Genomic DNA, 18,023 nt, shown 5'->3' with positions numbered 1-18,023 from the left:
TCTTCTGGTTTTGAGAAGAGCAGTTGCCATACCATACCATGATGCATCCAGATAGGATGCTTTCTATGGTGCATCTGTAAAAAATTTGTAAGATTCTTTGTGGAAATGTTGAATTTCCTTAGCCTCCTGAGGAAGTAGAAGTGTTGTAGGGCTTTCTTGATTGTAGAGTCAGTTTGGGTTGACTAGGACAGATTGTTGGTGATCCTCACTCCCAGGAATTTGACGCTTTCAACCATCTCTACCTCAACACCTTTGAAGCAGACAGGGGCTTGCCCTCCTGTCCACCTCACCTGCCTCCCTCAGCATTCTGGATTAGATCCCATTAGGTCCTAGGGACTTGTCTACCTTAATGCCTTTCAATAGACAATAGGTGCAGGAGTAGGCCATTCAGCCCTTCGAGCCAGCACCACCATTCATTATGATCATGGCTGATCATCCACAATCAGTATCCTTATCCCCATAACACTTGATTCCACTATCATTAAGAGCTCTATCTATCTCTTTCTTGAAACTATCCAGAGACTTGGCCTACACTGCCTTCTGGGGCAGAGCATTCCATATATCCACCACTCTCTGGGTGAAGAAGTTTCTCCTCAACTCTGTTCTAAATGGCCTACCTCTTATTTTTAAACTGTGTCCGCTGGTTCTGGACTCCCCCAACAACGGAAACATACTTCCTGCGTCCAGATTGTCCAATCCCTTAATAATCTTATACGTCTCAATCTGATCCCCTCTCATCCTCCTAAACTCAAGCGTATACAAGCCCAGTCACTCCAATCTTTAAAACAGTCAACACTACCATCTTTCTTTATATCGACGTGTCCTATTATATTGACGTACCCTCTCAAGACTCACCATCCACAATATCCTTTTCCTTTGTGAGTACCAATGCAAAGGATTCATGAAGGACCGTACCCATTTCCTTCAGTTGCGTGCATACATTCCTTCCTTTGTCCTTGATTGGACCTAGCGTTTGCTCATAATTTACATATAAAATGCTTTGGAATTTACTGTAATCATGTTGTCAAGGGCTTTCATGGTCCCTTTTAGCCCTCCTCACTCCTTGTTTGCAGTCTTTCCTGCTGTCTTTGTATTCTTCAACTACTATGTCTATCTTCTGTTTCCTAATACTTAGGTCTGCCTCCTTTTTCTTTTTGATTAAGCTCTCAATTTCTCTTGTCATCCAAGGTTCCCGGATCTTATCATCCTTATCCTTCATTTTCACAGGACCCGAGCTTGAGTCAATTGCCTTTTAAAAGGTTCCCACGTGGCAGATGTGGATTTACCCTCAAACAACTGCCCCAGGTCTATGTTCCCAATTTCTGCCTAACATTGTAGTAGTTAACCTTTCTCCAGTTCAGTGCTTTCACCTGATGACTACTCTTATCTTTATCCATAAGTAACTTAAAAGTTACAGAATTATGGTTACTGTTCCCGAAATGCCCCCTCACTGAAACTTCGATCACCTGCTAGGCTTATTCCCCAATACCAGGTCCAGTATGGCCCCTTTCCTAATTGGACTGTTTACATACTATTTCAAAAAACTGTCATGGACACACCTAATAAGCTCCTCATCATCCAGGTCTCTGTAAGTTCCAGTCAATATTGGGGAAGTTAAAATCACCCACTGTAACAACCGTGTTGTTTTTACATTTTTCCATATTAACATGTAATTTCTCTGGCTGTCAACAACAAAAGTCCCATTCACAAGAAGTAAAAAACATATACTGGTAATCGTGCTCTTGGATTGCAGTTTGGCCTTCAGTTGTGGGATTTAATAAAATTCAGCGAATTTTGCGTGGAAACCAAAGTTAAAGATCCCTTTTTGTTTGTATTCTGGTTTCTGCACTGGGAAAACACCAAGTTCTGTTACCTTTATACTGTTTCTATCTTACCAAGAATTTGGAGAAAATGAAAGGCTGAAAAACATGTATGAAGTTCTCTGCATCCCATTACAAGAAGGATATAATCAAGATTTGCTGGCTATTACCAGGAATAATGCATTGAGAAAAGACTTGTAAAATTGGAGATTTTTATATCACAGAAGGGATATTTTGGAGAAAAATATGATGGAAGTTTTTTAAGAGTATGAAGACTGGTAAAAATTCAAAGATTGCTTCTACTTGTTTATGATAACTGTTGCATCGTATTGACTCCACATTATCACAGGAACAATTTATGTGTAAGCATTAATAAAAATAAGTGGCCTGACTTTAACCTGGGCCGGGCAGTTGGAGTTTGTGGAGGTGGTGTTCGTCCAGTCATAGGTCTGTTTCCGTGCTGTATGACTCTGTCAGTCCAACCAGCTCATGCTGAACATAATCCCAAATTAAACTAGTCCTACCTACCTGTTCCTGGCCCATATCCCTCCAAATGTTTCCTATTCATTTACCTAACCAAAAGTCTTTTAAACGTTGTAATTGAACCCGCATCCACCACTTCCCAAGGAAGATCATTCCACATATGAACCCACCTCTGGGGGTTAACAAAGTGTGGAGCTGGATGAACACAGCAGGCCAAGCAGCATCTTAGGAGCACAAAAGCTGACGTTTCAGACCTAGACCCTGTGGGTTCATGTCTTTTTTAAATCTCTCTCGTCTCACCTTAAAAATGTGCCCCCTAGTCTTTGAAATTGCCCATCCTAGTGAAAAGACAACTTGCTATTAACTTTAGCTCTCATTATTTTGTAAACTATTATCAGATTGCCTCTCAACCTCCTACACTCCAGTGGAAAAAAGTCCCAGCCTATCCAGCATTTCTTTATAACCCAAACCTTCCATACCCGTCAATATCCTGGTAAATATCTTCTGAACCCTCTCCAGTTTGATAATATCCTGTCTAGTTCTGGTTGCCCAGTTATAGACACAGTAATCCAGATGAGGCCTCACCAATGTCCTGTACAATCTCAATGTAATACCTCAGCTCCGATACTCAAAGGACTGACCAATGAAGGTGAGTTTCCCAAATGCCTTTTTAATCACCCTGTCTACATGTGATACAAACTTCAAAGAACTATGTACCTGCGTCCCTCGGTCCCTCTGTTCTACAACATTACTCAAGACTCCACCATCAATTGTGCAAGTCCAACTCTTGTTTGTTGTACCAAAATGCAATACCTCACTGAACTCCAAGACTGAACTCCAACTGCCATTTTTCAGCGCATTGACCTATTTGATCAAAATCCCTTTGCAATCTTAGAAAACCTTCTTCACTGTCTACTATACCACCTAAACCATGCCTTCTATATTGTCATCCAAATCACTTGTATAAATGACAAACAAAAGAAGACCAAAAATCGATCCCCATGGAATACCAGTCTGAAAAACAACCCTCCACCACCACACTGTCTCCAGCCGTTAAGCCAATTATATATCCAATTGGCAAGCTCATCTTGAATCCCATATGACCTAACTTTATTAAGTAGTCTACCATGTGGAACCTTGTCAAAGGCTTTACTAATATCCAAATAAACAACATCTACTGCTTTGTCATTATCAATCTTCTTGGTAACTTCCTCAAAAAACTCAAAACGCATTTGTGTGACATGATTTTCCTCACACAAAACTATCCTAATCTATTTATGCTTCTCTAAATGTCTATAAATCCTATCTTTTATAATCACCTTCAACAATTTACCCACAACCAAAGTCAGACTCTCAAGTCTACAGTTCCCCTGTATCTCCTAGCAACCTTTCTTAAACAAAGATACAGCATTAACCACCCTCTAGTCATCAGGCACCCCACCCATAGTTTTAGATGATGCAAATATTTCTTCAGAGGGTTTCACAATTTCCTCCCTAATATCCTGGGATTCGTTAGATCAGGTCCTAAAGATTTATCCATCTTTATATTCTGTAAGACCTCCCAAACTTCCACTTCTGTAGGGTGAACTCCTTTTAAAACATCGAGATTTACGTCTCTGCATTCTCTAGACTCTATTTATTTCTCCACAGTAAAAACTGACATAAAATATTCATTTAATATCGCTCCCATTTCCTGGGTGGATGGGGTGGGGGTTCAACACAAAGATGACCTCTTACCCCTCTCGTTACCCTCTTGCTCTTAATGTATTTGTAGACTGTCTTTGGATTATCCCTTAATCTTATCTGCCAATGCTATCTCATGTCGCCTTTTTGCCTTCCTGATTTCTTTCTTAAGAATGCCCCTATGTTCTTGGTATTGATTTGAGAGATTCAATTGAACCAAGTTGTCTATAATCTAAAGTAAGATTCTGTTTTATTCTTGACTAGAACCTTAATATCTTTATTCATTCATTATTCCTTAATCTTATCATCCTTACCCTTCACTCTAGCAGAAACATAATGCCTCTGAACTCTTGTCATCACACTCTTGACCACCTCTTGTTAGACATCCTTTTACCTGCAAACAATCTACTCCAGTCAAATTTTGAAAGTTCTTATCTCATACCATGAAAATTTGCCTTGCTCCAATTAAAACCCTTCACTTTTATGGAAGGCTTATCCTTTTCTGTATCCATTTTGAAACCAATAGAATTATGATTGTTAGACCCAAAGTGTTCCCCCACTTTTATTTCAGTCATTTGCCCTGCCTTATTGCCCAAATGAAGGTCTGGTTTTGCTCCTTCTCCAGTAGGAGCATCTACATATTGAAAAACAAAATTTTCTTGAACGCTTTTCTTTGGAGCATTAGGATATTTTGACTCTTGAGGCCTCACTTGAGTGCTTGGATGTGGCAGAAATGAGAGCACCATTGCTGGACAACAATGGGAATGAAGTTATAACAACAGTTATAACCAGGCTTTTTAAACCTGCAGAATTCCATGCCCTAAGATGTTGTCGAGAATTTTGGAAGCTCAAAGAATTGGCAGAGTTCTGCTGCTATTAATTAAAATTCTACCTTTTTATCGACCTTTTAAAGAGAGATTTAATTTCCCCCACCATCCAAAATGAATGGTGCAGATGCAGGGAGGGCCAAGGTGGCTGATTAGGACAATGCCACTATTCTTGCTGCCATCTATTACTTACTTGAAGTCAGGTACATGAAGGCGAGTCATCCTTTAGAGCACAAGCCTAATTTAAAAGATGATGTCTGACCTTAATGGCGTTATTGGGTGCAAATGCTGCCATGAACATGAACAAAGAAAAGAACAGCCCTTCAAGATAAACTGTCCAAAATCACCCAAATCAATGACATGGACAAACATCTTGGACCAACCACTTACAGACACTGAGAAGACCGTCCTAGCATGTGGACTGAATTATAACTACAGAGACATCAAAAAGACCGACTGCCTTGCTGCACTGGAATTAACACTAAAGAGCAATGGATCATCAGACAGATGATAGTCCCAACCAACACTGAGCGAAAAAGCGAAGTGTAATACATTCAACACGGAAGAGAGGAAAGCCCTGGAATGACTCAAGAAAGACAAGAACATTGTAATCCTGCCAGTGGATCAAGGATGCATGACAGTAATCCTCAAATAGAACCCAATACATTGAGAAAGTTAACGCACTACTAGCAGATACCAACACCTGCCAACAGATGGCGATAGATCCGACACCACAGTTAGGGAACTGGATCGCACGACCCTGAAGAAATTACACTACTCAGGAGACATCAGCAAGACAGACTACCTAAAAGTAAAGCCAGAGGGATCCAACACACCCCAATTCTGCAAACTCCTTCAGGTACACAAACGAGGGGTCCCCCTCAGATTCATTGTTTCACTGCCAAGTACACCAACATTGACTTGCCAAAGAATTACAGTAGAAATCGAAATACTTAGTGGACAACACTACCCACTCCATCTTCCAAGAATCCATAACATCATCAAGGACACCAGGGTAGAAGAGGATGAGACAATGATATCCTTCAACGTAACAGCACTACTTACATCCATAAACATCGACCTAGCGAAAGAAACAATTACCATACTGCTGGACGAATCATGTAATCAGGCAACTCGGGTCACCAGCAAAATCAATAAGGACACCACCATGAAACCCACTTCATCAGCCACTTCGACAAATCAACGAAACACCAATGAATCCTCGATATCAGGACTGATGGCCGAAGCAGTAATGCAAAGGTTAGAATGGACAGCGCTCCCCACTGTACAACCCAAACTTTGGATCCAATATGTAGATGACACCTTTGTGATTATTAAACACACAAAACTAGAAGAAACCCACCAACACACAAACAACATCCTTATTGGAATAAAATTCACGAAAGAAGAAGTGAACAACAACATAATGGGGGAAAAACAAGGGGGAGCTCCAGACTAGGATATAGAAAGACCACACATATGGATCAAATACTCAGTTACACTAGTAACCACCCCAACACCCACCAATGGAGCTGCGTCAGGACACTATTTAAATTAATCACAACACGTTGCAGCAACCCTGAACTACACAAAGCAGAACAGGAGCACCTACACAGAGTCTTCAAAAGAAATGGATACCTAAAAATCACGATCTGCCGTTACCTCTGAGACAGACCACAACAGGAAGACATAACATGACCAGACACACTAGTCACCCTACCATACATCAAGGACATTTCAGAGATGACCACAAGACTACTCAGACCCCTAGGTATCAGAGTAGCCCACAAACTGACAACCACCTTATGACAGCTATTGATGAGTGTAAAAGGATCCCATACCCAAAACCAGCAAAAATTGGGTTATATACAAAATACCATGCAAGCACTGTGAGAAACACTACATAGGCCAATCCGGAAGAAAATTGACCATACGAATAAGTGAGCCCCAAGAGACATGACCAGCTCTCACTTGTCTCACTACACGTGGACAAGAGACACGAATTCGACTGGGACAACACATCAATTGGACAAGCCAAACAGAGAGACACCAGGGAATTCCTGGAGGCCTGGTATTCCAACTGGAACTCCATCAACAAACACATTGAATTAAACCCTGTGTAAACCACTGAGAAACAAAACCAGAAGTGATACCAACCACCCTAGTAAACCAAGGCAAATAAATAACAAGCAGGACAGCACACAGACACTTCACCAGAGGCACACTGACAATGTTACCTAGCAGGGTGATGAAACATTTGCAACCAGTTCCACCAGCTTGGCGAGCATGTCTACAACCACACTTGCTGTTTTAATGATGGTAAGAGGCAAGACCTACGGAGTCCTTCCAACTGTTCCAACATCTGTTGATCTGATTAAACCCTCATTTGTAACTTTCTCTGTGACTATTCTGGTCACCCATCTATCCTCCACCATCTGAACCCAAATTGATAAAATTGCCATCTGTTTCGTATCCCATCCCAACACCTAGTCTGCCATCACTTTGATGATTGCTGACCTGCAATGATCCCTCATACTCAAACTCTTCAACTTTAAAGTTCTCATTTGTGTTTAAATTTCTTAATAGCCTTATCCTTCTCAACATTTTGGAACACAGCAACAACCAGATACAGTATCTTTCTGAACTGCTCTTTTCTTGGGCTTTTCTGCCTTTTGTACATTGCTTTCCCTTCACCCGACTCTTAGGGCTTCAGTTATCAGTTTCAACCCGCGTTTGAAATTCTCTACCTAAACCACTCTTCTGTCTAGCTCCCTTAATTGCTTCCTTAAAACTCATCTGTTTCTTTGGGTATTTGATGTCCCTTCTAATATTAATACCTTTGGCTTTGTATTCATTTTCCCTTTCCTCTTCAGTGCAGCACCATGAAAGGTGCCACATAAATGCAAATTATTATATGTTTCCAATGCAAACACTATTGAGATTACCACACTTTCCTTTTAGACTCAAAGCTACACTCACATTGTTTTCACCCAGCAGGTCAATCTGCAGACTGCCAGAAAGGAAGAGGCTAAAATGTAAAGTGGAAAACTTTGTTGAGCCAAGAAAAACATGTGCTTCCCCAAGCCCTACCAGTTATGTTACTGCCTCCCCTTTCCTGGACCTAGGACACTGATCTTTCTACAAGACCTCCCCAAAGCCTGTAATTTACCAGAAAACCGATTTGTGGCAGCTGACAACCATTTTGAGCTGCATCCAGGCAGCAAATAAATTGTGATATTGAGATGAGCTGCAGTGTTTTATTTATAGTTTTTAGACTTGTTTCAGTCACTTCGTGTAGAAACATGATCTGAATTAAATTCCACGTCAGGATGTCTCTTTTGGCTCCATTATAGTGTTGATCCCTTTGGGTTAGAAGATTATGGTTATAGGCCTATCCTCAAGATAGAGCAAATTTCTTAAGTTGATAGTTGCAGGTTCATTTCTTTTGGATGAGACATTAATTCGAGTCCATTCTGCCATCTTATGTGGATGTGGAAATTTGTATTAGAAGGAAAGCACATGTTTCTGGGTATACTGCATTGATCAAATACTTACTTCTCCACAAACACCACCAAAAACAGCTTTACCTAATTGCTGTTTGAGACCTTAAAGTGAGAACACTGGCTGTGTTTTTTGTCTAGCGACAATAGTGACAATTCTTTTTCAAACTTTTTCAAAATGTAATGAATGTGTATTGCTTTAGAATGTTCCAAAATGTATAATGTAACGGCATAATTGTTTTCTTTAGTTCATGTGACATTTTTATAATACAGAAAATGTGAAAAGCAACTTTTGAAGTCAATGCCATAACCACTGTACATGTAGCAGTTGGACTCTGGTGCTTTTTGATTATATCTTCTCACATGTACCTGTACATATAATCCTCTGATTTTCCTCTGAAAATTAATTCTTTGTTGTGGTGCAATACAAGGAGCCATGTTATGGTGTTCAGCTTAATGATCGTACGTGGTTTTCGATTATCATGATAAGGAAAAAAAAAGATGGTTTCCACTTTATATTGTGGTGTATCAGCATATGACACCTCCATGACAGAGAAGCGTTATGACACTGGAAAGTAGAATTTGAAAAGAAGTTCTTAATCATACAGCTGCATACTTTAATATGAACAACATTTTCCTGTAAATTACAAATGCAATGGCATTTTAGTTCTACTGAACTAGTCATCAAAGCAAATTAAAGTGTTTTGGTTTCTATGTTATGGCATCTGCCTATTAAGGCAGGTTATACACAAATGTGATAAGTCAGTTGTCTGGTTCTTCTGTCTCTTCCTGCACCACCCCCTATTCCTGTTATTTAATGTTTCCTGTTCTACATATTTAATCGAAATATGGGTGTTAACCATGCCTTGAATAAAGACAGAAAATACTTTATAATGCTTTAATCATGGCCTCAGCATGCCTCAAAGCACTTCACAAAAAATTGCAGTACCTGTTGTTATAAAAAGATATAGAAAATTCCATTTGTACATAGGAATGTTTGACAAACACCAGATAGGATGAAATAACCTGTTTGTGCACTTGGTCATGGAGGAGTGTAAATCGAAATATGTGGGGAACTCCTTGTATAGCTCAAAAACTGCCAGGGGATTTTTAACATCCACCTGAACTGCAAAAGACTGACATGGTGTAATACCTTGTCCAAAATTATAGGTAACAACTGACAATTCCGTATTCTCTAATAAAACAGTGAAATACCACCGTAGATTATTAGTTCATTTCTGGCAACTTGTTTTCGACACAAATTTCTCACTCACATGAAGCATTGAATATTACATGGCCATGGCATGAGGGGGTCATTATAATATATAAAGGGTGGGTAGCCCATTAGCTTACCACTCTCCCCAAGCTCACTTCCACAATGCAGAAATAAACGCAAAATACTGTAAATCCTCAAAATCTGAAATGAAGGCAAAAAATGCTGGAGAAACTCAGCAGGTCTGACAGTATTGGTGAAGGCAGAAACAGGGTTATCGTTTCAATTCTGATTTGACTCTTGTTCAGCACTGAAAAGGTTGGAAATTTTTTTAATGCTTTTGACAGAGGGGGAGGAGGAGCTAGAGAAACAGATGGTGAGGGTGCCCACAGCAAAATTTAAAGGAAATGCTAGTAGTAGTAGTAAAGGAGAGATAGAGATGTAAATTAGATGTACATGATATCAAAAGGAGAAAATGGGTCCCCTCTGCTAAGTGCAAAGTCCAACAAGACATGGGGGTGGGGGAGGGGAGTTGTAATCAAAATAGAGGACAGAAATCATGCTGTGAATTTTTTGGAACTAAATGTTGAATCCAGTAGGCTGTAAAGTGCTAAGTGGAAATGTTGTTCCTCCAGCTTACATTTATTGAAACACTGCAGTGAGCCCACAGTCAGAAATTTTAGGATGGGAGAAAAGATGGTCTATTGAAATAGCAAGCAATTGAAGCCTGGTGGCCATTCTGAAGGTCAGAACGGAAGTATTCCACAAATCAGTCATCCGTATTTGGTTTCGCCATTGGAAAGGAGATTGCATTGTGAGAAGCAAGCACGATAGATCAGATTGAAAAAAGTACGAGTAAGATGCTGTTTCACCTCGAACGTGTGTTTGGGGTTTTGGACTATGAGAGGGAGGAGATGAAAGTGTTACACTTTCTGTTCAGTGGGGAAAATATTAGCAGTGACAGAATAGTGTACCACATTATCACAAAGGAATGTTCCCTGTGAAATGCTGACAGTGGGAGGGAGGAGAAGATGTTTTTTTGGCAGTGGTCTCTTGCTAGATGTGGCAGAAATGATAGACAATGATCCTTTCAATGTAAAGATAGCTGGGGTAGAGTGTGAGGATGAGGGGAACACTATCCTTCTGAGTGGGAGGGGTAAATATGAGGACAGAAGAATGAGAAATTAATTAGACATGGCTGACAGTCCTGTTGACCACAAGAGGGGGAATCCATGGTTGAGGGGAAAGAAAGGTAGTCCTGTCAGAGGTATCCCGGTGGAAGGTGGTATTGTCGGAACAGACCTGACAAAGATAGAGAATCACAGAATCCCTACAGTGCCGAAGCAGGCCATTTGGCCTATTGTGTCACACTGACATTCCAAAGAGTATCCCACCCACACTTACCCCCCCATCCTATTTTCCTAACCCTGCATTTCTCATGGTTAATCCATCTAACCTGCACATCTTGGACTTGAGGAGGAAACCCACCCAGACACAGGGAGAACATGCAAACTCCACACAGACGGTCAGCCAAGGCTGGAATCAAACTCCAGTCCCTTGCTCTGTGAGGCAGCAGTGCTAACAACTGAACCACCAGAAACTGGGAGCATGGAATGGAATCCTTGCAGGAAGCAATCTGTTCTACTTGCTTCTCCTCCCACTGTTTCCACATTATGACATCACCATTTTCAAGCTCATTTCAGGCCTGGAAAAAGTCATATCAGCTTTGAAACCTCAATTCTGTTTCTCTCTTTAGGGATGCTTCCAGATCAGCTGAGTTCCATCAGTTGATCAGAGATGATGGGAACTGAAGATGCTGGAGAATCCAAGATAACAAAGTGTGAAGCTGGATGAACACGGCAGGCCAAGCAGCATCCTAGGAGCACAAAAGCTGACGTTTCGGGCTTAGACCCTTCATTGGAGAGGGATCCGAAAAAAATAGGGAGCGATGGGGAGGCGGACCTAAGATGGATAGAGGAGAAGATAGGTGGAGAGGAGAGAGTATAGGTGGGCAGGTAGGGAGGGGATAGGTCAGTCCGGGGAGGACGGACAGGTCAAGGGGGCGGGATGAGGTTAGTAGGTAGGAAATGGAGGTGTGGCTTGAGGTGGGAGGAGGGGATGGGTGAGAGGAAGAACAGGTTAGGGAGGCGGGGACGAGCTGGGCTGGTTTTGGGATGCAGTGGGGAGAGGGGATCAGCTGGGCTGGTTTTGGGATGCAGTGGGGGGGGGGGGGGGGGGGGAGGGGAGATTTTGAAGCTTGTGAAGTCCACATTGATACCATTGGGCTGCAGGGTTCGCAAGCGGAACATGAGTTGCTGTTCCTGCAACCTTTGGGTGACATCGTTGTGGCACTGCAGGAGGCCCATGATGGACTTGTTGTCTAAGGAATGGGAGGGGGAGTTGAAATGGTTCGCTACTGGGAGGTGCAGTTGTTTATTGCGAACCAAGCGGAGGTGTTCTGCAATCCCCTACCCCCTCCTCCCACCTCAAGCCGCACCTCTATTTCCTACCTACTAACCTCATCCTGCTCCCTTGACCTGTCTGTCCTCCCTGGACTGACCTATCCCCTCCCTACCTGCCCACCTATACTCTCCACCTATCTTCTCCTCTATCCATCTTCGGTCTGCCTCCCCCTCTCTCCCTATTTATTTCAGAACCCTCTCCCCATCCCCCTCTCTGATGAAGAGTCTAGGCCCGAAACGTCAGCTTTTGTGCTCCAAAGATGCTGCTTGGCCTGCTGTGTTCATCCAGCTTCACACTTTGTTATCTTGAGTTCCTCCTGTACTTTTTTAAATATTCCATAAAGCAGAGGTGATGTGTGTGCCAAAATCAGCAGTTCACTCACTCCACATAATTAAATAATTACAGTTCAATTGATCCTGATATTACCCTACCCACACCATAATATGGTTGGCGAGGGCAGTCGGGCAGGAGATGGATTCATTCTTTTAAGCTGCTTAAAATATCAAGAAGGCATGGGATTGCTGTCATTAGAGGGTGCTTCTTTTACACTGGAGGCATCCCCAGCAACCTTTTCACCAGCGCATCCTTTAAAACCCAACTCCAATGAACCTCCCGAAGAGTTGCCAAACCCCACTCAGAATGTAGCCCCTAGACTTATCTGAATTCAGGATCCGTGGTGCCTCCCACATGGGCTTTAATGTAGGGTATGGTACAGTACATGATTGTTAAACCTACCGGGCAATCGTAGCAAATGCTGAGGGCAGGGCATCCTCCCTGTCCTTTTGGAAGCCCCATTTATTTTGCCGGCTTGCAGCGTTTTGTGGCTGCAGAGTGAGCTTCAGGCCAGCCGGTCAGTTGGCTGCCGATATTTCTTTTAAAGTGGTGAGCTATTTGTTTTCCCACCCATCCAAAAAAGCTACAAAGCAAGAACTTAAGAGCCAGTTTTGCAAATATATGACTGTACCACGAGAGTATAAAGGATAGGTCTTTAACCTGCCATTACAAGATAAGTGTTAATTCAAATATTCCCTGATGAAAATAAGACCTGTGTTTTTATTTAAAGGCTTCCCCTTGGTCATTTTAGAAATCTACTAAAAGTTGGTATGGCATTTCTTTTCCCCCTTTCTGGTTTTTGACAAAACTTCAAATACTTATCTTGTAAAAATAAAGATTAGTAATGTTTCAGCTTTATTTAACTCTTGTTTAGCTTTCATAATTCTCCAAATTTTTTCTGAGGTCTTTTATTCCCAAGGGCTGGCCATTCTTACGACACTTTACGTATTGATTGTTCCTCAAGTCAGACTAAATATAAAGGAAGCTCTTTGTTGACTGAAAGTAGTCCCCAAAAGTAGTCTTGATACAGCCACATCATATTTTACATGTGATATTGTCGTCTTAATGACAATTGTTCAACTTGAATTTCTTGCTAATTTTGATGTCTTGGTTTGGTCTGTTCTGTTCCCCTTTCTAATGAACTAGAGTGGGCATAATCATAAGCCTCTCCTATCTCTAACTTTTCCATTTTAGAGTCAAAATCCTGGAATTCCCTCCCTAATTGCATCCTGGGTCAACCTGCAGTAGGCGGACTGCAGCAGTTCGAGGCAGCTCAGCACCACCTTCTCAAGGGCGACCAGGGACAGACAATAAATGCTGGCCAGCCAGCAACACCCACAACCCTCAAATGAATAAAAGGAATTGACAAAGAGTTGAGTAGATGAGAGAAAATGTGCAATTTCAGTTTGTTCACCCTTTATTGAATGGGCCAGTATTACATTTGATTTGCTGTTTTTGGTGCTTTCTTATTAAGTGCAAACAGGTTATGTTTATCCACATTGACAACAGTGACCTTGCTTCAAGGGCAGCAGGAGTGACATTATCTGCTGCAGGGACCTTGTTTTCAGTGTAATGTTCAGTGTTGTCTCTGGTATTTAAGCAAAGTAATCAGACTGTCTTGAAAAAAGCAGGATTATATTCTGACAGCATGTTGAACTAGAGGGAGAAGATTGTAATAGCTGAAATAATTTATGGGAATAAATTAAGACTATTACCAGAAGCAGTCTGGTCGAGCTAGTATTGTTTGTGATGGCACTGGATTTAATAAATTAAGAAAAATGACATAATATACAATACTGTCTGTCATTTATTGATAATCAGGCTGTTGTAGCTATCTTCTTGTATGACTCTTACACATCACTTTAATTCTAGCCCTTTTAAAAGTACTTACTGCAGTCTGTGGGTGATATTTGATAGTGGGGTTGACTTGTGCCGTGAGAACTAAATAAGGGGCTATTTTATGCTGAGGTCAGGATTCAACTACAGAGTATTTGAATGTTTGGGGGCAAGATCTCTTACTTAGAATAAATGGGAAGTGATTTAATATAGTGATATACTGGAATAAGAATTATCCTTAATCAGGTGAGAATGTAATTGGAATTAACAGTAGCCAGCAGAATATTGTGCATGTTGCCCACAAAGATGGCATAAAAGTATTTGAGACTGAACACGGGAGTATTAAATATGCTTATCATGTAGTGTAAGTCCTTCCCCCGTTTTCATTTTCTTTGTATTAAAAAGCTCGTGTATTTTCTAAAACTGTAGCCGTCTTTGTTTTCTTTTGAACAAACTACGAGGCAGGGCTCAATGGAATGGAAACTGATTTCCTTTTGCAGCATCCCATCCCCCTCTCCCCCGCCTCTAACTGCTGTTCTACTGTGAATGCTGCAAGAGAGGCAGGCCAGGACAAAAATGGCTGTGGTTGCTACCTGTTTGTGGTTGATTGGTTGTTTTCCTCCTGATTGCTGCAGGCACGGAAGAGAACAGCCGCTTATCAAGCACTTCAAATCTAGTTTGTTCAGTGTAGCAGCCCAAGAGAAAATGGCTGCTGTCTGCCTTGTTTGCAAATCTTGTCCTACGCTGACTGTTCAAGAGAAAATGAGACTTTGATCATGCAAAGTCTGCGTGTGGATTCCCTTGTTTTAAAATGAAACGTACAGAACTCTGACCTGCCACTACAAAATGGTTTGGATAGCTGTTTGGACCACGCTGTTAATCGAATTTAGGTAAAACCTGCTGTAATTCAAATTTAAGTGAAATAATTGCTGGAAAGAGTTAGAAATGGTAGTAAATTAAGTTGTTTTGCCAAATTGTTCACTATAAATGGATTGTAGAATTGGTAAGATGTACTAATCTTTTGTTCAGACTTGGTACTTTAATTTGTAAACCAGTGAAACAGATTTGGTCTAGAAACATCTTGAATACTGATGTTTTAAAGTAATTAATCATTTGATTAGATTTAATGTACGACTTAACTGTTTTTCCTTTAGGGTATAATGGTTCAGTAGGATTACATGCGTTAACCCTAAAAAGGAAATTGCTGCCACAGTGAAGATACAGTTTAAAAGCATTATAAGAGATCTCTGAAATGAAATGGTGCCACATCACTATTATGAATGTCAGTTCCAATATTTGTCAGGAATGTCTCTACAGTGGTGGCCCCTACTACAGTATTGAAGCAGCTTGTATCAAGTCACAATGATAGCCTGTGTAACTGTGACAGTGGAAAATAATCCACTTCACTCTCTTCAATCTGTCTGGAGCCTTTGGCCTGATTGACCAACCCAAACTCATGCAAACCACCTTGATTATCATCAAACTACTTGTTTCGTTCTAATCTTACCTACCCACTTGTAGGAAGACCTGCCAATGATTTCTGTTCCCTGCCCCAAATGGCTACCTCTGCTATCTCCTAGAATCTCTCATCAGACCCATCCTATTTTATATCCACATGGTGCCCTTGTTGACATCTTCTGAAAACATATGGCAGTTTCTACATGTAGGCTTGCAACACCCAGCTGTACCTAACCACCACCTGACCTCCTGCCCCATTTGTAAATTGTCTAACCACTTGCCTGATGTACAATACCAGATGAATAGAAAATTCCCTCACTTAAACATATGGAAAAACAGAGGCCCTTGTCTTCAGTTCCCATGGCAAATTCTACTTCCTGACCATTGATTTAGTTTCCTTCCCTCGTCTCTGGCTGAGTTTAAATCAACCTCTTTGCAAACTCACGCTGTATTTGACACCAAGCCGAGCTTCCAAACACATTTAACCCCATTTTTAAGAACACCTGCTTCTACCTTTGTAACACTGTGTAACTCATTACTGCCTCAATTATTGGGATGCTGAAAGCCTTATTTGTCTTTGTTACATCTGAACATGACTTTTCCAGCAAACTGTCTGTTTCTTAACAACCCCCTACCACACACACACAGATACCCAACTCTGCTGCCAAATTCCCTTTGCCCATAACCACCCTGCTCCCAAAGAAGGAACACATCAATTTTAAAATTCTCACCCTTGCGCTGGATATTATATGTCCCTGTCAGTGTGTTTTCACCTTGACAACATGCCAAATAGGTCAGGTGGCATGCTTTCCTGGTCACACTCATAATACAGAGGGTGGGTAGGCACTGCAATCAGGAGCTCACACCCCATGTAAATAAACAATTAAGTCTCAGTTTAGCTTGCTTATTTCCCTGCCAATGTTTGCATGGGCAGTCTGGTTTTGTTTTGATAAAGATTTCAAAACTATGGAAAAGGAGGAGGGCTTGCAATCTACAGCTAGGTGCCCTTTGTCCCTTGACAAGACAGTATTTGCCCTCTTCCAATCCATCTGTACATTCCATAGGGGAAAAATAACGTGGTATTCTGCAGATAATTTCATGCAGGAAACCTGATGAATCTTGCAGCTCTGTTTTGAAGTAAACAAGAGGAGTCAGTATGTTTTATTCACCAGTTTACTGGTTTTTCTTTCTGGGAACCCCACCTTCCAAAGACCTTATTACCGCTGCCCCTAAAATAGGCAAACACTGCCCACCCAACACCCTCGCTCCGAGATCCATCAGGTCTCCTATGTGAGGCGGTCCTGGCAGTGCCCACTACTGAAGTCTGCCACTCCTATTAACTGTGAGAGCAACTGGCCAGTCAAGTTGGCTGTCAGATTTGGAGAATAAGACTTCTTCCCCAGTAGGGCCTGGCAATCCAACTTTACAGCATTTCAGCCCAGCTGCTGTGGGAAAGGTTTCTTTCTGATTTGTTGGCTCACTGCTGACTTCCTTATGATTTTATACCCTCTCTTTTTCAAATCCTGCCGCCGTCTCCCACAATGCCCCAGATGTGGTCCCACCAGAACTTTGTACAGTTGTGGTAAGACTTCCCAACTCTTATACTTCGACTGTCTTGAATTAAGGGCCATCATTTCATTATCCTCCCTGATCACCAGCTACTTCTATTAGCCTCCCTGATTTACCTCTTTTGGTCGTAAGAACTATATCTAACTTCTTTTTGAAAACATTGTGTTTTGGTTTTAACTGTCTTCTGTGGCAGAGAATTCTTCAGAGAATTCCATTGTTAGAAAATGAGGTAGGATTTGAAAATACAGGGCAGAAAATTATAAGGAAGTCGGCAGTGAGCCAATAAACCGGAGAAAAACCTGCCTCACAGCTGGTGGGCTGAAGTGCCGGAAGGTTGGATTGCCACGCCGTACTGCAGAAGCAGTCCTACCATCCAGAGCTGCCAGCCAATTTGATTGCCCTCTCTATGTGAAGAAATTTCTCCTCAATTCAGTTTTAGATGGTCTAACCATCTTGTTAATTTGTGACCACGTACTAGGTTCCACTGTCATGTGGAACATATCCTGTCTAGCCCTGTCAGAATTTTAGAGATTTCATGAGATTCACCAGCCCCCACCCCATCCCTGCAACTCATCTGAACTCCAGTGAGCACAGTCCTAACAAGTCTGTCTTCATACGTTAGCCCTGCCATCCAAAGAATCAGCCTGGTAAACCTTTCACTTCCTCCATAAACAGAAGATCCTTTCTCAGGTAAGGAGACCACAGAATTCCAGATGTGGGTTCATCAAGACCTTATGCAATTGCAGCTAGACATCCATGATTCTGTGTTTGAGTCCTATCACTGTAAAGGTGACATACCACTTGTCGCCTTCACCACCTGTTGTACCTCATGTTTACT

The 18,023-nt window shown here is 41.6% G+C and overlaps 1 protein-coding gene across 7 annotated transcripts in view; it reads left to right on the top strand.

The window, feature by feature from the left end:
• Nucleotides 1–18,023, top strand: part of LOC125453489 (F-box-like/WD repeat-containing protein TBL1X) — a 362,600-nt gene that overhangs the window by 144,111 nt on the left and 200,466 nt on the right. The window contains exon 1 of one of the 7 annotated variants that reach the window (XM_048533167.2): nt 14,804–15,048. The exons of the other annotated variants lie outside the window; for them this stretch is intronic. The gene's annotated coding sequence lies outside the window, so the exon portion shown is untranslated. Of the gene's footprint in view, nt 1–14,803; nt 15,049–18,023 lie in introns of those variants that run through there. 7 annotated transcript variants of the gene reach the window in all.

This window comes from Stegostoma tigrinum, chromosome 6 (assembly GCF_030684315.1).
Source record: "Stegostoma tigrinum isolate sSteTig4 chromosome 6, sSteTig4.hap1, whole genome shotgun sequence".
Lineage (NCBI taxonomy): Eukaryota > Metazoa > Chordata > Chondrichthyes > Orectolobiformes > Stegostomatidae > Stegostoma > Stegostoma tigrinum.
Note: the sequence above shows the minus strand (reverse complement) of the source record. Positions and strands in the feature narration are given on the sequence as shown.